Source organism: Ochlerotatus camptorhynchus, unplaced genomic scaffold (assembly GCF_037179485.1).
Source record: "Ochlerotatus camptorhynchus isolate MF236.1 unplaced genomic scaffold, CSIRO-AGI_Acam_v1.1 ptg000357l, whole genome shotgun sequence".
Classification (NCBI taxonomy): Eukaryota; Metazoa; Arthropoda; class Insecta; order Diptera; family Culicidae; genus Ochlerotatus; species Ochlerotatus camptorhynchus.
In genome coordinates this window covers 3999945-4021526 of record NW_027040845.1, presented here as the reverse complement: position 1 = coordinate 4021526, position 21582 = coordinate 3999945, and the positions used below count along the sequence as shown (strand labels likewise).

The 21582-nt window shown below is 39.2% G+C and overlaps 1 protein-coding gene across 5 annotated transcripts in view; it reads right to left on the bottom strand.

Moving 5' to 3' along the window:
* Positions 1 to 21582, bottom strand: part of LOC135709211 (putative uncharacterized protein DDB_G0277255) — a 316014-nt gene that overhangs the window by 130219 nt on the left and 164213 nt on the right. For 2 of the 5 annotated variants that reach the window (XM_065231450.1, XM_065231451.1), the window contains exon 1: positions 595 to 681. The exons of 1 other annotated variant lie outside the window; for it this stretch is intronic. The gene's annotated coding sequence lies outside the window, so the exon portion shown is untranslated. Of the gene's footprint in view, positions 1 to 594; positions 682 to 21582 lie in introns of those variants that run through there. 2 more of the 5 variants (XM_065231453.1, XM_065231454.1) reach the window with 1 other exon arrangement.

Sequence of the window (21582 nt, the reverse complement as noted above, 5' to 3'; positions counted from 1 at the left end):
TATTTCTCTGTTCAGATGATTTCGAGTTTCGCTTTTTCTGGGACACCCCCATGAGGGTGCCACACTAATTGGTGTGTTGATTGGAGCCATTGGTTCCCACACTGCACTATTCTTCGTCGCTTGCGTTCAAATCCAAGAATTCTACATGCCAAACTTTAATCCACCACTCATCAATCATCATCAATTGGTCGTAATCGCATTTGCACATTCACAGCCACAAAATCGTGCCCAAGAGGGTAATTGATCTCCTCGAGTTGCCGCCCACACCTCCGCTCCCTGCCTGTCAGCTTCTATAGTTCCACATTTGGTCAACAAAGTCAGTTCCCCGAAAAGTGCCACTCCAATCTGCTCCGCCAATCCTCTTTTCTCTTCCCAGCACTTGTTGTTGTTTGCACTTCCAAATCGCTATTTATACGAACAAACACACATTGGAGGGACTTGAATCATGAACCACCGATTTTAGTGCCGCATACGCCAAAACGGGAACCGGCAGCAACTGAACCGTGACATCCCAATGCGAAAGAAGATCGGTTAATCCTAGTCTTGTCTTACGTTAGAACACACAGAAGAACGAACAAAATAGAGAGCACTAACTCGTATCGATTCACTCTGATTAGCAGCTGCAATAAAAATTGCGAATTTCCGTCACTCCACTTGACATTCCGGACGCGTTTCGTCGCTGGGTCCGTCCGCGCGAGGCTCGTTGATCTTGACAGTGTTGAAGCCGCGAGATTACTGAAGCAACTTCATCTGCCTGCCTGTGCTGGCTGCTCGCAGGAAGTTTTCGAGCAGTTCAATGATGATGATGATGATCCACAATGAGAGGTTGATGATCGTTCATGATGGTGCGCGTGGTGGATGATGGGGAGGAAGTCTCCAAGAGCGAGGGCACCTTATGCTGGTTGCTGTTGAGAGGTTTCGTTCGTACCGACAGAGCCGAGTCGAGTGAAATGATGCTCTCCAAGTGCCCTGCAGGAAGGCGCTCACTGCATGTAGCCTATGTACGGTAAAAATGTGGAGGTGACGCCGTTCGTTTGTAGTGTGCCGTGTCGAGAGTGATTTTATTTTTTTTTGTTGGGCGTTGAGAATATACTTTTGCTTCGAACGAGGAACGGAGCCGTAGGGAAGAAGATTCCAAAAAGGGCGTTAGAATTGGACCATCTGATGGAGCGTAACTTCCCATACCGGATGCTGCTGATGGTTTGTGTGGGGTGGTCTTCGGATCCGCGAATGTCATTGCGTATGTATGGTTTTCAATGAACATTTTGAATGATCAGAGTTTACCACACGGCCTATGAGATCGACTCAAAATTTAGTGCGTTTTCACTCTAAATCTCAAAAACGTAGGTCACTCACACGGTTTGAAAAATTCATGTAAATTAACGCTAGATTTGGCGTAAATTTATGCGATATTTCGTGTTAATTTAAGCGCAATATCGCCAACTATAGCTCAAAATTAAACGAAGGGACTTTTTAAGCGAAAGTTAAAATTCAGAATTATTTATTTTTTCCAGGCTGAGTAAAATTTTCCACGCTTTTCCTTAAAAATCTGCTCGAATATGGACATTTTACTTAGTCTAAGAGTATACTAATAGACTGAGTAAAACCTCTCTCGATTTTCCTTATGTTCGAAAAGAATCATGGATACTCCAGGAAAATTTTACTCACACACTTAGAAAAATCATGTAAATTTAGAGGCTCTGAGTCATAACAGACGCGAAATATAGCTCAATCAAACGAACTTTCCGGTCTCGGAGCACTTAATATTAAATTACATGTTTGTTTACGTCTCATCTTTTATGTCAAAGACGGATTCCGTCGTGTTTAACATTGGTTATTTCTAAGTGTGCAGTCTATCGTACGTTTTAGAAAATTTGAGTGAACGAAACTCAAATTTGAGTTGGTTTAATCGGTAGTGCAGCAGGTCACTTACAAAAATTTCTGAACAGCTAAGTCCAAATTGTCTTGCTTCATGGTTACAATCCGTGATCGGACAATCGTTCTCAAATATCATTCATTGAGCTCTCATGAAAGAATAAACTCACGTGCAAATCAGTGAAACAGATCTCAAACTTGAGATTCCAATGAATTTTCAGGCACAAACACTCACAACGGCAAAAAACCATTCCAGCTTAAGGTAATTCCTTGAAGGGTTCACAAATGGCCGGTATTATGTTTGATATGCCCTATCACTTCAAGTTTTCTAGAGAACAAATCTCGGACACTGTTGCAACATCGCAGCAAACATGAAGCTCCAGTATCATTGCTGTAAGTTTTGCGGGAACTTATATTTGCGCTCTTTAATTTTGGAGGTGATAGTAAGGTCAATTAGAAAGAAGGTTTCCACAGCGATTCACCTTAGAACTCATAAAAACCACCCTAATGACAATTCATAGAATGCTATGTTGTGTTAGTTTTCCAGTTAAAGGACTTGTTCGCTTCCCCTGGCTAATATTTGTCAAGGATCCGAATCACACTCACTGTGGGGGCTCAGCCAATAGAGTCAGACTCGCCACCACAGCTAACAGACAAGGAACGACGAATCAGGTCGACCCGAAGGTGCGTTCGACTGAGTAGTACACTGAGGTGACTACTGGCATCGGCTATGGTGAGTAGTCGGTCCGGTGAATCATTACCATTGATGCTGGGATGGTTCCGACAACAAAGCCTTACTCGGCATCTCAGCTAAACGTCAAGGAGCGATGCTGAGGCAGCCAACGTGAAGAAGAAGAAACCGGCAACCGTCGCCGCTATCAACGAGGTCAATAGGGAGAAAGGGAAAAGTCACTTTAGAGTTTGAACTAATGTTTCATGCCCGGCACATCCCGGGAAATTGGTTAAAAATCGCGTATTCCGATTCCCGGTAAACAATTTTAGAAAGATTTTCGGGTAAAAGTTACAAGAAATTTCCCAGAGAAGTCACACGGCTACTGAGAACAACCGCTTCTACTGAATTAAAAAAAAACAGCAGGAACTCAGCGCTGAGTACCTGCAGTGTTTAGAAATTTCCCATACAACTGAGTAGAAGTAGCTCTCTCTCTCTCTCTGGGTTATTCTCAGGGGCCGTGCAAAAGAATTTTCTAAGGAGAAAGTTTAATGAAATTTCCAGAGGAAGCTGTAGGTCTTCTAAGGGAAATCGGACGAATGCTCCCGAAGAAGTTGGAAGAATTTTCCGAGGGAAGCAAGAACAAATTTTCTTGGGAAACCAGGCCAATCTACTGGGGTAGTTAGAAAAGATTGAATAGAAACTTCCAATGAAAGATTTAAGAAACTTACTGTAGAATCTGGATGAATCTTCCAGCGGAAGGCAAAAGAAGCTATCTTGGAAGCCAGTAGAACTTCTAGAAGATGCTTCCGATGAAATCAGATGAAACTGTTTAAGGAAAAATTGAAGAGACTTCTGAGAGAATTTATATTTATTCGAAAATATCTTGTGAGTGGATAGAAACTCCCAAGGGTAGAATAACGGGAAAAAGTTGGTGGAAAATCGGACGCAGCTCGGAATTGTTTCCCACTATTTAATATTTAATATTAAAAGAAATAAAACCATTCTGCACATTCTAAATCGTTCTAGAGAAGTTAAAAAATAAATAGCTGTCATGAATTAAACCAAATACTCTCCGAGTCTCTGAACTAACATATTTCCCGGTTCCCGGGATTTCCTGGAAAGAGCCAGCAGCTGCTTTCCGATTCCTGTGTAGTCAAAAAAGGCCGGGACATGGAAACAATACACACTTTTAAAAAATAATCATGTTAATATAGGTGCGCTGAGACTGACATAAACGAGCGTCAATTTTGACATAAAATGGAGTCATAACAGATGCAAAGTTCAGCTCAATTAAACGAACATTTCATCGAGTAACGACAGTCTACACTGAGGCCAAAGAACGTAAGAATTCCATAAGAACCCCTAATAAAAAAGACCATACCCAAACGATAATTCAAATGATCGAACTTTTCAACAAATGGTTTGGATGATACCCTGAACACGTCGTTAAGCAAAATAACCATACCAATTTTATTATTAGGGCCACTTATAACATTTAGCCACAAGAAATCGGTGTGAATTTCAAATTTTTACCTTATGAAAAATAATGACGGCCAAAAATAATAAAACTGAGCAGACTGGAACCGAACCATGGGCGTTGAGATTATGGGTTCTGTTACTGGACCATTCGTCTGTCCTCGCTTGGAAAATGGCATGGCTAATGGCGTAGAATAGCTACCTCATGTTAGACGAAAGGAAATTCATACGTGTCGTTCATAAGTCGAGCCTTACGAAATTCTTACGTCTATTTGCCTCAGTGTAAGAGACTTATTTTTATATGACATGTTTGTTTACGTCTCATTATTCTTTCTTTCTATTTTGGATGGGAGTACTGCCGTGTGACAGTACTGTAGAAAAATTGATCAAGAGAAGCTTTTTTTCAGTTCAAGCATTATAAATAGATAAATTTGGACCGCAGTCTGATTTCAATCGATAGTTCTAACCCGAAAGGGCAGCTAAATCTATTGTCTAACTGTAAAATTTACATCAACGCAACGCAAACGGATCTAATCTGGGTGGCTTTTAATTGACATCCTCATGCAAAAATTCTCATGTCAGGTAAAATATTTTTTTAAATATTGGTCTACGAACGTCACTTTGCTGTAAAAACGAGATTTCAAATCGACATTTTGCTACAAAATGACGTTCGTTGAGCAATAATGGTGCAAATTCACGTTTTTTTGGCATCAATAGGTGCTGTTTGATGCACTGAATATGAAAATGCCAAAGAGTGAAAATTGGCCACAATGTCCATCTAGAAATCCCCTTATACCTTTTGCAAATTTTTGCTGCTGATTATTCATAAAATGTAAAGTCAACTTTATTGAATGCCTTGTAAAAAGTTATTGAAGATCATGTGTCAAATGAAGTGTATAAATGGTCAAACATACCGTTTATGCATTCTTATAATTCTAATATTCTAATAGTAACCTTTAGCCGGACCCCGGCACGTACGAGAATTAGGGTTCCAGCAGCAGCTCTCCACCGGAAAAAGTGTTGAGTGCCACGCCTGCTCATCCAGGCACCGTGTCCGCGGGCCATTCATCAGGATTGGGGACCGCACGATCCCGTTTAAGAAAGAGAGTGAAAATTTTAGGGGTTACGATTGACCGATCGCTGAGTTTCGACCAGCACTGTTCCAACAACCGGGACGGCCGTTTTCGGGTTGCCCGAGCCATCGTTGATAGCCGTCTCATGTACGGGCTGGAACTAAGCTGTATCGCTACAGATAAAATTCTGCAAATTCCGGTGTACAACAGCTACGTTCGCATTATCTCCGACCTTTTACTCCCGACACCAGCAGATGCTGCCTATGTAGATGCTGGTATCCTCCCTTACCGGCATCGCATTTACGCATCTACGCATCTACGCAGCCATTGCAAACAAAGCAGCCACATACTCAGCAAAAACCACCGGAACAGATAGTATCTGCCTCCTCAACGAGTGGAACAGAGTCGTCCGTGTAGCCACCGAGACACAGAACTCCCCCCCTCCTGAGACTCAATCTCGCAATCTCGTGTATGCTTTACAGTTCCCCCATTGACTATGATCTCTCCATGAAACAGGCTATTCAAGGAGATCCAGATACACTTCGACCTATCTCAATTCCTCGTATTTTTGCTAAAAAGTACCAACAAGTCAATTGCAATAGAAGATTTTTCACTAATGGATCATGCATTGATGGATCCACTGGCTTCGGCGTCTTCAATTAATACTCAACCGCCATTCGGAAACTTCAGGAACCTTGTTCCGTTTAGGTTGCTGAGCTAACAGCAATCAACCTCGCATTGAGGATGATTTCCGACATGTCCATAGACCATTACTTCATCTTCTCGGATAGTCTCAGTTCGATTGAGGCTATTCGGTCGATGAAACAAGGTAGGCACTCATCTTATTTCCTTTCAAAGGTAAGGGAGTAGATGAGTTTGCTGGTCGAAAGATCATATGTGATTACCTTCGTATGGGTCCCCTCATATTGCTCAATTCCAGGAAATGAGAAGGCAGACTCTCTCGCAAAGGTGGGTGCACAACAAAGCGAGATTAATGGTAGAAGAATTACACAAGATGAATTTTTCCCATTAGTACGTCAGAGTTCTCTTTTATGTTGGCAAACGATTGGACAAGTAATTCTCTTGGGCGGTGGTTACATCATTGGCGTAGCTAGACAATTTATCTGGAGGGGGCCTGGCCCTCCTGGCACCCCCATTAGCTACGCCAATGGGTTACATTCCATTATTCCAAACGTTTCTTCGAGAGCGTGGTTTAAAGCGTGGATGTAAGTCGGGGCTTCATTCGCGTGATGTCAAGACTTATATCCAACCACTACTCGCTAGACGCACATCTCTACCGAATAAACCTCGTTGACAGCAATATATGTAGGTGTAGAACCGGTTATGATGACATCGATCACACAGTTTGGTATTGCCCGGGTAATGACGCCTTCAGAGCACGACTTTTGGATACCCTAGTGGCCCGAGGTAGACAACCCTTCCGTGAAGTAAGAGATATATTGGGAACCCGTGACCTTCCCTTCATGCAGGAGCTCTACGAGTTCCTTTGTTTATCTGATGTTAGAGTTTGATGTGACCATCCCCTCCTTTCCAAACAGACTCCAGTCATTGTGTCCCAGTCTTATTATCCTCCTGTTTCTGTGCTACTTGCCCCTGCCCAGCCAGGATTTGGTAAACCGTCCGAGAGTAGTATCTGAAGGAGGCTTCAGAAACCAGTTTCCTACCTAGCTCCTTCCAACGAAATTGTTACCCATTAACCTCGACCCCGCCTCGAGTAATTGGTACCCAATACTAACCTAGAACTACTGCTGTTTAAAATGTAAATACAAACATTACTGATTTTTGGCTCCGCAAGGTATCACACACGACTGAGCCTAGTAAATAAACGAACTAGTAAAAAAACATTAATAACCGGATCAAGAAGAGATTCAGACCCGGGGACAACTCTGTAGTGCTACGGAGATCGGTAACAGAGCTAATTGGGTCGTACCCTTACCATGCGCACCGCTACACCGACGGATCACGATCTAGTACTGGAGTCGGAATGGTTATTGCAGGGAGCATCTCTCCGACCAGTCTACCCTCGCAATATTCAGTTTTTTCAGCCGAAGCAGCCACCATTTTCCAAGGGGATCGCGTCACCCGCGGATCGACCAATCCTCAATCTCTAGGATTGCACATTCAAGCCCTCTCATCGGAAGTGCCGGTCCACCCCTGGTTTCAGCACATTGTTAAACAGGCACCTCGAAACACAACCTATACATGCATTCCCGAATACGGGTGTTCCCAGGGGATTACGAAGTGAACCACCTAGCCGGCTGCAGATATACGGACACTACTCTACTAAAGGACGTCAGGAGTTAGATAACGAACACCATACGCAAAGTATGGGAGACAGAATGGTCTATAACAGATCGTTCTTCATCAGCAAGGTCAAAGGAAGCACCGAAAAATGAAAGGACCTCAAGAATCGACGGAGGAACATGTGTTATGTGTCCGCCCGAAGTACGAACTCCTTCGTGGTCTCTTCGGACTCAGCCAGCATACGTGACATGCTAGGGGATGAGCCGACCACCCAGGCAGCGGTATTGGGCTTTCTGAAGGTCGCTATATTTCAGTATATATCAACCCTCAATTCTTCTTCTCTGAAACAATGAAATGCAAAAAAAAAAAAACTCTTGAGGGACCCCTTCTGCGGCCTTCCTTCTCTTGACCGAGCTTATGGCTTAAAATCCCGTTAGTAGAGATTACAAAAAAAAAAAAAAAAAAACAGAAACATGTTGGCCGATGGGTTCTGGGCTCATGTCGAGTTACAGCATCCAAATAACACTACATCGACCAAAAGAGGACAGTGTTCACTCGGCTGTCGACAAAAGCAGGCCACTCTCGATGTGTGCCACGCGATCGTATGTTTTCTCGGCAGCAACCATTGTGTGGTCCTCCTCATTGTTCTTCATCAGCAGTTATTTCGGTCGATGCGTCGTCGACTTTGGAAAGCAACCGTTTAGTGATGAGTGTGTAAGTACTGACCACGTTTTGCGTCCATTGTTGCAATGAAAGCGCTTTGCCCCACGATGGCGTAACTGCCATACAATGAAACCACTGGAAGCGGCTCCAGTTCTGATGGAGGAGGCTTTTTGGATAGCGGAAGATAAAGTGTTTATTGTGTTGTAGTGACCAATAATCCTCGGCTCTGTAAAGTTAATTAGTTTGAGCCTTATCAAATAAATCAATAAACAACCAAAAGAGGTATCGACTTGTGGAAATATCGACTTAAAGGGTGATACGGTCAAAATTTGGTCAAGGGAAAACGCGTGTAAATCGGTGAAATCGTTTATTTAAAAAATCAAATTAAATTTCTTTTTCAAGTTCAATTGGTATAAAATTCAGGAAAAATATTCAGTTAGGCTTCCGCTTTTCCAAATCCGAATTGCCGGGCCTTACGCTTGACCCCTGCCATCAGATTTTGTACAGCCACCTTGTCTACCTTCTTCGCCGCAGAAAGCCAGTTTGCCTTGAACTGCTGCTCGCCCTTAGCAGTTTTTTTGGTCTTCTTTAGGTTCCGCTTGACAATAGCCCAGTATTTCTCAATTGGGCGGAGCTCTGGCGTGTTGGGAGGGTTCTTGTCCTTGGGAACCACCTGCACGTTGTTGTCGGCGTACCACTCCATGGCCTTTTTACCGTAATGGCAAGATGCCAAATCCGGCCAAAACAGTACGGAACAACCGTGTTTCTTCAGGAAAGGCAGCAGACGTTTATTCAAACACTCTTTCACGTAAATTTCTTGGTTGACAGTCCCGGAAGCTATGAAAATGCTGCTTTTCAAGCCACAGGTACAGATGGCTTGCCAAACCAGATATTTCTTTGCGAACTTTGACAGTTTCATGTGCTTGAAAACATCTGCTACCTTTCCCCTTCCTTTTGCCGTATAAAACTCCTGTCCCGGAAGCTGCTTGTAGTCGGCTTTGACGTAGGTTTCATCGTCCATTACCACGCAGTCAAACTTCGTCAGCATCGTCGTGTACAGCCTCCGGGATCGCGCTTTGGCCGTCGTATTTTGTTTATCATCGCGATTTGGAGTCACTACCTTCTTGTAAGTCGATAGTCCGGCTCGTTTTTTGGCTCGATGCACGGTTGTAGACGATACACCCAGCTTATTTGCGGCATCTCGGAGAGAGAGGTTAGGGTTTCGCTTGAAACTACCGGCAACTCTCTTTGTCGTCTCAGCGGCTTCCGGTTTTCGATTTCCCCCCGATCCAGACTTCCTGGCTGTCGACAAACGTTCCCCAAACACTTTAATTACATTTGTAACGGTTGATTTGGCAACTTTTAGCGATTTTGCCAACTTTGCGTGCGAGTAGCTCGGATTTTCGCGATGCGCGAGCAAAATTTTGATACGCTGCTCTTCTTGCTTGGACGACATTTTGACAACTGAAGAGTGAATTCCAAAATCAAAATAGGAGCAACATTCTACACACACACCTTCAAAATGAGGGGTGTTCAGGTTTTTTAAATGCAAAATTGAAAGAAATACGTCAAGTTGATATTGACCAAATTTTGACCGTATCACCCTTTATGGAGAGAACGATGCATGGACAAATGAAGCAACCACTTAATCCATCGAGTTATAGAAAATATCGAGCAATAGAATATGGAGTTATGGAGAGTTAACTGTATTTCGTATTTTACGATTCCCAATTTAGGAAAATCTTTGCAAATAATGCATATTTATTAAAGCTCACGTTTTAAAAAGTTTTGAAATAGATTGATCAAAACTGCCATGAGAGATTTCAATGTGACGTAAATCCATTTAGTGAATTTTTCATAAAACAGATATTTTTGTTTGATAGTGCAATGATTAAGAAAATTTGCCATAATATTGCTGAATCTTTGCAATATAATATTTATGGTTTTATGATGTTTTAAATAGCTTTTTATTTTTTAGCACTTATGTACGGCGGACGTCACTTGTGTGAAAAATGATCACTGTTTATTCGAAAATTAAGGCTTACGTTAGTTTTTTCTCCATGGTTACAAATCAAATTTTGTGCAAGTTTAAAGTATTTTTGGGTCATTTAGGATGCAGAACTCGAATATGGTGAAAAGTGAAAATTTACCATCGTGGCGTTTACGTCACTTTGTCGTCTCACGGCAGAAAGACTAAAATATGGTGGAGCTGTAAGTGAGGAGTTTTGATTCGGTATATTTTAAAAACGCAAACCAGAAAATTGAGGACGAATCTTTCCTGTTTTCCTGGTAGAACTGCCACCCTGAATGACTCGCTGACTGGAGACCAGACTAGCAGATTAGGCTATAAAAGCTCCATGACTCTAATCACAGAGATATAGATATTAAAGTGGGTCATCGTTATATGAAAAAAAAACGCAAACTTTACCGCACCAATCGGGAACAACTCTTTTTTGGTTTCATTTAGGGTCCTAAACAACTGTGCAAAATTTGGGGACGATTGGTTGTAACTCGGCTTTCCGCATTACGTTTGAAATTTGTATGGAAATTACCTAACCTAACCTATTTTGTTTGCATTTTTATCCCTAGAGACCACAATTTTGCATGAACCGTGCAACTACAGTACACTCAGGTCTTTTTTTACACGGGGGATACGGACCGTGTAAAAAAAACCGTGTGAAAAAAAAACCTACGAGATTTTGATTTTTCGCATGCTTAAATGTTTTTAAAAAATCGGATTTTGATGCCATTTGTAATTAAAGCATGATATGGTCCATATAGACATATTTTAAAAATTTCTGTATTTACACCAAAAATTGTGATTTTTTTTAAGTATGCCATTCGATTACAAATAGCTTAAAACGGATAATGTGATTGGAATCAAGTAGATAGGTTGTATCGCTTGAATTATTAGCAGCTGGGAAATTTTAAATTTCTATACAAAGCTTTTATTTGAAATATTAAACTGCCATTCAGGCCACCCGCATATAGAAAACACAGAAGTAGTCGTACGTCAAGAACCAAAAACAAGAGAAGACGAAAACTGTCTTCACCAGTTTCGTCTCAGACATGTACCTGTGTCGGATTTCGCTTGTTATTATATCTAACTACGCCTATTAAATGGAGCACATGTTTTTGAATACATCTGAACATACCAAATTGACAAGATCAGAAACACCGAAGTTATTGCAGTTGAAGCCTTACCTCCATTTATATGGGTGAGGGGGGCGGGACATAGTTAGCCTCCCCCCCCCCTCATCACTTAATATGCCTATGAAATTGAAAAATTGTTTTTGAATATTTCATCTGAACATACCAAAACGATGAAATAATTAACTTCGAATTTGGAGTCTGACTTTCATTGGTACACCGGCAGTGTTGGCAGAAAAAGGGATTTTTGGCATTTAACTAGAAACATTGATCTTTGAACAGCTATAACTATTTTTAGGGGCATTCTAGCACAATACATTTTTGAGCAAAGTTGTTAGGCACTTCTTGGGCTATACTTTAACGTATTTATATGCGCGGATTGTGCGAAATTGTGGTCCCTAGTAATAAAGATGCAAAAAAGTAGGTTTTCCCATACTAATTTCCATACAAATTTCAAATGCAATGCGGAAAACCGAGTTACAACCAATCGTCCCCAAATTTTACACAGTTTTTTTGGGACCCCAAATAGAACCAAAAAAACATTGTTCTGAAAAAATGATCATGATGACCCATCCTAATAGATATAGAGGCTAAGTAAAATCAACGCGAGTGAAATACGAGGCCCAGTTATTAATAGTATTGTTACTTTTACTATTTTCGAGACAAAATACTGGCACTTTATGATAATTTATTTAAATCTACTAGAAATAGAGATGTAAACATATTTATGAATTAATGTCATGGTAGCTTTTTTTAAAATAAAATATTAAAGCTCATCACAGGTAATACCAACAAAACCTATTGTTATTGTTGTTCTCATACAACGTTCATGAAATTATCCAGCACTGTTTTCCGAAATCTGCAAAAAATCCTCAACATTCTGAAAAAAAAACCAACCTTCCTGGAATATCTAGATGTAAGGTATATGTATAGGCCAATATTTCGATCATTTATGTTGCAATTTGTGCGACATTTCCACCCACTCGGGATACAAAACCAAGTACAAGTACACATTTTCTTCAGTAGAGCAGAGCGCCCTACACTTCTGCTAACAGAGTCTCTGCCTGGATATGCTCTGTGTTGATGATCGTCATTCATCATCTTCTCCACAACTCCAAGGGGAGTCAATCGGCTACCCACATACCTACTAGCACGCATCTGAAAACAAAACACACATCTCCAAACCGACTGCAGCAGCAGCAGCATCGGGATTTCTCTCGCACTTCAAGTGGTGTGTACGGAAATAGTTTGCTTGAGAGGGTGCATGTCTGCTGCCATGCTGCACGAGATGCGTGTTCTATATTTACATCACTCAAAATAGTCACTCACTGACTAACTGAGTCAACTATTCCTACAATACTCATCTGATGTCTGATGGATCGTTGCATTTGTTGGTGGAACCGGTTGGTACCGCGAACTGCTCTCCTTTTGCTATGCGCTGTGTCGAGATTGGGATGCTGCGATGGAAGCAGTGCTCTTCAGAGAAATTCTCTCTTTCCTGCTTACGATGATCATCATCGTCATCCGCCTACTGGAGTGACTCACTTGAAACACTCTTTCACAGAGACGCTGCTAACGGTGGCCGGAGAAACTGCAAGTGACAGCAATACTTTCTCAGTGGCTTACATTTGTCACACTTATAGCACATTCAAAACGCATCCAGACTGAATTTATTAGTTCACTAATTGTAAGTCGCGTTCGTTGACAATGCTTCCATTTAAACGATTTCCCTTCTCGCTCTCAGTGCGGCTAAATGTTGGCATTTGTTCTCACGCACCGCTTCTTTTCCCGTTCAGTTACCAATCCCCCCTCCATCATCATTCTCGTTTTGTCTTTTTGAAATATTTCAATTTACTTTCCCGTTGCACCCATTTCCCAACAACATTGCAAAGGGCGATGCAGTTTTGGGAATTCAACATCTCTAGGCAGCCGCCGAACGCCAAAATTAGAGCAAAACTATAAAACTGCACTTCTTTTCTGCTACGTCTCATAAACACAATTTCATCTCATCACTTTTCAAAGAATCAACCGTTCCGTCACGTCAGCCGTAGGAGGAGTTATGTTTGTGTCTCGCATGATCCTCGAAAAAAAAACCCAAAATTTATGCGCGAGAAGGTTGCGTCACTTTTGGTGGCAACGGCAGCATACAAATCGAGCTACGTACTCAGGAAAGAACACCAAACACTACGATGTTCTTCGTTTCGTTTCGTAGCTCAGTGCTGGCGTGTGAAGGCGTATTGTTTACATTTTGTTTTGGCGTGGCTTTTGTTTAATGCGACACATTAGTTTCAACAGCGTGTTCACGGTTGTTGGATCATTTTTTTTTCTGTTTAGTTTTTAAATTCTTCAGCGGAAAACTTGCCTGCGTAATGATGATGGGATTTTCGGGTATTTGCTGATGGCTCCGTAAATACAAAGTGAGGGAGATTAAAGTGCTGAAAGGTCGTAATTTAAGGGGAACATAATAAAAGGATCAGCGTGACATGTAAAACAATTTGGCCCACATATATTGAAACGAGCACAGAACTAAACGTAGTATGTTATTTCGTGAAAGTGTAGAATTTTCGATTTATCAACACTTATTTCGTCATTAATTGTTGATGTTTGACTATGTTGCATTAAATCTGTTAAGGTACACCGGGGTAAGTTGAAACGTGCAATAACAATAATCTGTTCACGACTTGGAAAAGACCATACGTTTAAGATTAAATTAGAATGGTTAATATAGAATGTAGTAAGTATAGCACCTGAGGGGCAGAATAATTCGACAGTGAGCTTGCATAAGGGCCTATACGCGATGATCGATTCTCTTCGTCGATTTTTTCTTTTGTTAATAACTCGCTAGATTTAACGTTTCTCGGTGCGTTTGCTGTTGTTTTTGATAGCCAATACAACCTGTTACTACTCTGCATTGAACAAATTCTAGAAAATTGTTTCGCCTAGCTGTAGCAATGCAAAGAGAAAATCGATGAAGAGAATCGATCATCGCGTATTCGCCCTTATGAATGCTCACTGTCGAATTGCTCTAATGTACCTTGAACATTTACAAAGTTCCCTTATCCTTGCTTTTTAACTCCTACAAAGCACCATAATTCTTTTTTTCCAAGATCTCAGGAATGGTCATAGGAACCACAAGGATGTTGGGAAAGGTCAGTTCTCCATATAAATGGTGAAAACCACAAATTTAAAATTTCCTCGGGCTGACATCACAGATAATTCTCGCTTAACATTGGAAAAAGGCCTATCCTCGTTGATCAATTTTCTTCATCGACTTTCTCTTTGGTTTACCACGGCAACATAAACGAATATCTCTCTAAGCTCGACAGCACAGTTCGACAGAAAATGATGTTAGCTTGCGCCTGAAACAACATACTCAATGGGAAATTCATTAGCAGTCGGATTATTCGCGAAAGAGAAAATCGATGAAGAGAATCGATTATCAATTATAGGTCCTTTTCTCGTGTTGCGTGAGAATTTATCTCACATATCATCAAAGTAGGTCCATTGGTACTTTCGGAAACTCGCAAACATATTTCCGGATCTGAGAAATGGTCATAGTAATAATGTTACAAGGTTCTTTACCCGAGAAGTTCAGTGGACCATGTAAATGATACAAACTACAATTTAAATTATTTCTAGGGCTGTCACAGTAGCCATTGATATTTAATCCCGAAAATAAATAAAATTATCTAGTAATGACACATTATCGTTAGATAAGGGTGTACGAAAGTTTATATTTTTGAGCGAAGTCGGCTTCTGAGAGGGTCGATTTGAAATAAGGGTCTTGCGCGGCGAATCATAGATCTGGGTCTAGTTGTCCGATGTTTGTTCCTGTGAGTAATTATCTTTTCTATCGGCACTCATATAACGTGGATAGCTCAAAGGTTAAACAAAGTTCCTGCAAAATTATTACCCACCACATCGATAAAAGCTAGGGAAAATAATGCTGTACCGTTCAACGTAGGAAAAGTTACCTAAAATTATTGTTCAAAACGCCAAGAACGTTAGACTTTACCTAAAGGTCGTAAAATGAGAAAAACATAAAGATGAGGGTACCCGGAATCATCTCACCTTCTTCGCACCTCAAGCTTCATAATTTGTATCGGAAAATGTATGGGAAACGGCTATTCAATTGCTTGTCAGAAATTCAAAAATTGCGCAATTTTTACCAAGACCAAGAATTGATTCGACTTCTGTGAAAAAAGATAATATCTTTTATTTATGACCATGTGTTCCGCGATCTACTGGGGAGCATATACGCTACTAGTAATGCGTGGAGCACCACGGCGACAATTAAACAATCATAACTTTTTGCACAGAAAATGTATTGGCGGTCTTGGGCTATAGTTTGCTCCATCTAAGTTCCAGCTTTGGAGAAAATTTAGCATTTTTTTAAATTTCGTTATGCAAATGAATAGTTTTGTTCCGTTTCCCATGCATTTTCCCATGTATTTTTTTTTATTTAAATGTAATTATAATATATGAGCCACGTACAGAGAGAAACGAGCTTGCTCCGTAGTAAATAGTCAAGTACCTATCATGCGCATGCTGCTATCGAGTGGTCGAAAGAGAGGTATATACAAGAGTCCTGCTTCGAGCATTCTGAAAATGCTTAACCAGAAGCTCAATTGCTTGACCAGTTCAAAGTGCAGTCATATGGACTCCCTTGAGTCCTATGAACTCCTCCGAGCTCATTTTGTTGGCATCTAATAAATTTCAGGGGAACCTGTCCAGCATCCGGGAGGGACCTTAAATGGTACAATTCGATTTCTCATATAAAATTCGTGCGAAATAATATGCGACATCGCTTAAATTTTTTCCTCTACTGGGCTTGATCCAGAATCGATTCTGAAGGAACTTGTGCGGGAGATAAAATAAAGTCTAAAGGATCTGCGATGGACATCGTTCGCATTTCAATCAAAACGGCAGTTGAATTGATTTGTCACATCCAGTGATGGCATAATCCTCACTTAAATGATTTTGTTTCGCTCTCAAGGGCTCCCAATATCACGCGTGATAGTGGAATAAAATATCATGCATGAATTGATTTTACAAGCTCCTTTGATATTACGAGACTATTCAGAACATTTAAAATTGTAGCTACGATTTGGCTTACGACAAAAATGATGCCGTTGCACATCGTTTTCTTAGAAAGAGAAAGCATAGTTTGTTATCTCTATTTGCTCTTCACAGATGGCAGACACGAAGTTACTGCTGCCAGCAGAGATGGAAGTTTCGGTTCGTGTTCGGGTGTACAGAAATAATATTTAACCTCAAACTCACCGCAGATTGGTGTGAATTGTAGCTGGTGAGTTACATATGTTAGCATGATATCAGAGCAACCGTATCACTACTTGTAATATCATCCACTGTTATTTGCGTGTTGATTTTTGTTTACTTGCGATACTCAAATGAGATTCTTTTGATATTTTCCCAACACTACTGGTCACATCACATAAATCGTGTATTTTAGTGGTCAAGTACGATCACAGCAAGCGACGATTATTTGATGTTGTCTGCTAATCAAGAATTTCAAGAGTATCAAATAAATAATTTGGCTGTTTTCAGCAAACATTTTTGGCAAAACTTAAAAAAGGTCATCACTCTATTTGACGAATTGCCAAATAAATGGAATGACAAATACAAATCAAATATTTGCCATAACAATATTTTTTACAAAAATATTTGGCCAAATATATTTGTCAAAATTTGCCAAATATTTGACGTTTTGTCAAACAGTGTGATGTCAGCTTTAGTCTCAGGCATCGAATGTAGCTAACTGGTTTCGTTTTGTGCCGAATAGTACAAGTTGGGGTTAAGGCAACTTTTACTCCAAAAATCATTGTATTTTTTTTTTCATTTTGATTTGGGATACATGTTTGAACTATGGCTCGGGATTTCCACTGTGGCGTGCTTCTGTTGTGACATATCCATACGTAATTTTGTGGGACGACATAGTGGAAACGTGTGAGCGTAGTTGGAGCGTATACCCTATATAATTTGGAAATCAGTTAGGAAACTATCTTCAAAGTGAAGCATTTTAGTCACTTGCGGGTGTCACCTGGGACGAACTAATATATAATAAATATAGGTCAAAGGCAAAAACAACTTGATACACGTTAAATTTTAGATTGCATACACAAGTGCAGGTACTTAATAAAGCATGTGTTATAATTGATTAGGTAGATTAGAGATTTCAATTATTTATTAAATTAGGCAATGAGATATCCTAATCATCAAACGAACTTAAATAAGAAAATTTAGACAGCCTAATAACATTAAGTAGATTAAGAAAAGAGTTAGGATGCGGGGTGTCCGCTTAGGGAGGCAACTAGCCTTTAAAGCAACTGGCAACTAGCCTTTTCATATATTGTCTGTTTATTTTGATGGTTGCTTTAAAATATCAATTTGGTATATATGTGAACGATGAATGGGTGGGAGATGGATTTTCGGTTTCTTTACATTTTGCAGCACAAATCTGGTACTATGTGTCATATTCCTCAAAACCCCCCAATAGCCGACCTCTCCAATCCCTTCCCATGGCGTTCAAGTGGTCCGCATAGACTATTCAGCCATTACCCTTCCTTTATCCTCGGCTTTGGATTGACTTGCGCTCCCATTGCCCCACCAAACGCTGCAAAATGAAAATGAAAATGAAAATATACCATGGCCCACTTAGTAATGGAGCAAACTCTTTTGCTTATTACAGCGCTCCTAGTGAACATTTTCGGAAGCTTTTGACGTCTATTTGTCGACAACAACAATAACAATAACAGTGTATTTTTTTCAGTTCATAAATGACCAATTCCACGCCAAATCGGTCAGTCACCAAACTTGACTATCTTCGATCTGAATCATACTTGGCACATATTTTCAGTATGATAGACCAAGTATTTTCCGCAGGAGAGGAGACCCTTTTGACTCAAGGGTAATTTTTGAAAAGGGCCTATGTGTTTTTGCACACATACTTTAAAAGAAAATGTAGTTCGAAAACAGTTGGTTGTAGAAAAAAATTTACTAAGAAGGAGTTGTAGGAAACTAATAAGGCTTTATAAAAAAAAATATACACGGAATTTTTTTTTTCGTTTTTTTACAAAAAAAAATTAAAAATAAACCTCAAAATTCAAATAACAAAAAAAAACGTATTTTTGATTTTTTTTTTTTATATTTTTTTAATAAAAACTTGAATAGAAAGCAGAAGTTTTGAAAACAACTCCAGGATGGACAAACTTTTAATAAAAAAGTTTTTCTAAGAGCAACTTTTAAGGCATTTTTGAAACTTTCATTATTTACGGCAAAATGTTCAGTTTGATGTCAGTATATGAATATAAAAATCATTTCAAACGATAGTGCCCATATCGATAAACTTCCTAAATGTAACCGTTTTCAAGATATTTCAAATTTACTTTCATCATAATCAATTTTTTGTAGAAAATATGCCCTTTTCGTTAGTTATACGTGATTGTCCATCAAATATGATAAGTTTTGCAAGATATGCATGTACTTACCTTCAACTTACCCTTGCACCAATAGACTATTGGAAGATTGGTTTTAAACTTATAAGATAAATAAGATAAATAAATGAAATACCCATGCGTTTTTATTTGCATCTTACATTTATTACTTTCGATCGTCTTTAATAATAATAATTTGTACATAAACCTTTTCGTTGAATATATTTTTATTTGATGAACTTTTGATTGGTATGTTTTTATATGTTATGAATTTTTAATTCTACCTGATTCTGAATAATAAATGTAAAAAGGAAGAATAGCAGCTTGTTGATTATTCCAGTAACTACTTTGGGCAGCATCTTGAAGAACAAATGAATAATTTTCGGAAAAATCACAAATTATAACAACTTCTCCATTTTTAAGAGTATTTTTTGTATTTCTCAAGAAACTAGACTTCTGAGTTTTAATATAATTATGGGATACCAGTTTTTCCAACTTTTCGCAAAAATAAGGAACAAATCCATCTACTGGTTTTACAAGTTTCTCTAAACTACATCGATCAGTTGAAACCCATTGTAAAAAACTTATTTCAGACATACCCTGTTCCTCGAATTTTTCTGAAAAAACTTCTTTCAAAATCTGAGAGACCTGGGCAACGTTCGCATTCGCGGAGGTAACAATGATGAGCTGCATAATATTTCTTCAAAATAATGGTTGAAATCTTTTTCGAATGAATATTTTCTAAGACAATGAAGCATTAAATTAATATTTTCATGGATGGTACAAACACACATATTTTGAGAACCTGAACTATCAAGTAATTTGCAATGCTTTGGTTTAAGTGCTGCAAATGAACTAAATCCAATGCTATTTTTACTAACTTCTTGAGCTTCTCGCAATGTACAAACTAAAAGTCGCTTTTGAATATGAATCTTCTTACCTTCCTTCTTCACTGAAACGTAATCGTTTAGTCCTGGCGTGGCTCTGCTTATCTGGTCGCTTTCGAAGAACTGCAATACCTCGTTTTTAATTTCGGGATCCAAACCGTGTCCTAACCTTTCGTTGGGGGTGGCCAATACTCCTTCCCCGTTTGCCAAGCATCGAGCTTGCAATACAATGTATTTATTTGTTTCAAATTCGTCCATTACCGTTTGCGATGACCAAGATTTCGGCAAAATCGTCAGAATCCTTATTTGATCGTCGCTCGATGAACCTGGATCAGCAAATCTCTCCTTCAGTTTTCCGATCATCTCATTGTGTTCCGCAGTTTTCAATTTAAGTTGCTCCAGGTCATCTTCTTCCGCTTGAAAACCAAAGATGCGTTTCTTAATGCCATTGGTAATGTCCATATACTTTCTCCGGGGATAGTTAACATTCTGGAATTTTTTTTGTCGATATTGGCGATACGTTGATACCAGCTATGCCAGCTCAATATTATGCATCCTGGAAAATTGTTGCTCTCCACTATCTTGAGATGATGCTGTTTTTATTGACGTAGTTGATGGCATTTCTTCGAGGCTATGTCGAGATGTAGATGGCTGCGACTCCGCGATGTCCATGACTGACGGTTGCACTTCTAGTTCCAGATTTTCAGCACATGGTTCGATTCTATTCAAATTCAAGCGACACGTATCACAGATTGATAGAGATGTATCCAAATTAAATTTCCACTCTAGGAACTTATGTTTTTCAATCAAATTTTCGGATAATTTACGAAGCATTGACGAACACCGTTTATAAGGAAACGGCTTGCAACACTTAACCTTCTTGAATTCCATATTCAAATTATACTTGTTCACTCAAAAAGTTATTTTTAGTGATGTCTGTTTTCAAAAGGATGGTCATGCTTAAATACAAACGTAGGTACCATTTGGATATTAAGGTATAAATATTGTTTTGGTATTGAAGCTACTCTAACAGAGAAGCTCTTTTTTTCATGAAAAATACCATGGAAGACATTATAATGTTCCTAAAATAATGAGATGGATAGGTGCATCAATATTAACAACTTAAATAGGATGAAACTACGCCTGATAATGAAAATAAGTGCAACTTAACTTGTGTTGGTTTCTATATTTAAAATAATAGTGTTTTCATTTCCCCTGTAAATTCTAAACGGGTTGTCTGATTGTTCAATCGTCAAAAGACAAATTGAAGGTAAATATATGTGTATCTTGCTAAACTTATCAAGGCTGATGGAGAATCACGATTAACTTATGAAAATGGCATATTTTCTACAAAAAAAATTATTTTTATGAAAGTAAATTTGAAATATCTCGAAAACGGTTATATTTAGGAAGTTTATTGATATGAGCACTATCGTTTGAAATGATTTTTATATTCATATACTGACATCAAACTGAACATTTTGCCATAAATAATAAAAGTTTCAAAAATGCCTTAAAAGTTGCTCTTAGAAAAACTTTTTTATTAAAAGTTTGTCCATCCTGGAGTTGTTTTCAAAACTTCTGCTTTCTATTCAAGTTTTTATTAAAAAAAATAAAAAAAAATCAAAAATACGTTTTTTTTGTTATTTGAATTTTGAGGTTTATTTTTAATTTTTTTTTGTAAAAAAACGAAAAAAAAAATTCCGTGTAAATTTTTTTTATAAGGCCTTATTAGTTTCCTACAACTCCTTCTTAGTAAATTTTTTTTTACAACCAACTGTTTTCGAACTACATTTTTAAAGTATGTGTGCAAAAACACATAGGCCCTTTTCAAAAATTACCCTTGAGTCAAAAGGGTCTCCTCTTCTGCGGAAAATACTTGGTCTATCATACTGAAAATATGTGCCAAGTATCATCCAGATCGAAGATGGTCGAGCACGATTTCAGGTTTTTTCAGCTCATTCTGGATGGAATCCCTCAAATAGCTCTTGTTTTGGAAACAGTCACCATGTAAGAGGAGCGTGGAAAAATGGAAAATCCATCGTGGTCCGCGACCATGCTGGCTA